Source organism: Penaeus monodon, chromosome 32 (assembly GCF_015228065.2).
Source record: "Penaeus monodon isolate SGIC_2016 chromosome 32, NSTDA_Pmon_1, whole genome shotgun sequence".
NCBI lineage: Eukaryota > Metazoa > Arthropoda > Malacostraca > Decapoda > Penaeidae > Penaeus > Penaeus monodon.
The window spans coordinates 6,039,180-6,039,947 of record NC_051417.1 but is presented as its reverse complement, the minus strand read 5'-3'; positions in this window follow the sequence as shown (position 1 = coordinate 6,039,947).

The following is a 768-nucleotide window of genomic DNA, read 5'->3' as shown; positions in this document are numbered from 1 at the left end:
TTCGTCAAAAAGCATTGCCTTGCCTCGTGGCTTGTTAAAATCATCATCTATTTACTTATTCCTACGTGAAGCTTGATTTTGTATTTTAAACACTTTTGTACTCTCTTACTTTCAGTAAATACCGCGTTTCCGAATTAGTTTCTAATGCTAATTCAACAGTCAAATCATTTCCCATACTGATACATGCTAAACAGAAAGGGCTCCTATGTTTTTCTCTTGGTTTGGTTAAGTGTGCGGATGATGAGATCTGTTGCTGAGGATCTACAAGGAAAACTAGTGTGTTGATTCGAATGTTATGTGACTGAGTCGCGATTTCCGATGACGTTTGTGATTTCCAAGCAACTGAAAGAAGCTTTTATGCTGTGAGTTCTTTAAATCTTTATATATTGTATTAACTGTAAAAATGACGTATGGTGATGGATATGCATAGACACACGTTACCTATATGTATGTACAGGCATATAGTGTAAAAGTGTATACTATACTCTATGAAAAGCGGTATTCAATATAGAATACATTCATTTAGCTGTTTTACTATCCACTCACTTCTCTTTCCTTCTGTGTATATGAATAGCAGACACATACAAATATACACTATATGTAGAGATATATACTGAAAAAGTAGTTAATGTCAGATGAAGTTATAAGTACCTTGTTAATGTTTTTGTATCCAATATATATATATTTTTTTTCTTTTAGTTTGTTACTTTCTCGGTCTCAGATCTTAAATAAAATCTGGCTCTGGTCTCCCTCCTCTTCATATTCTGA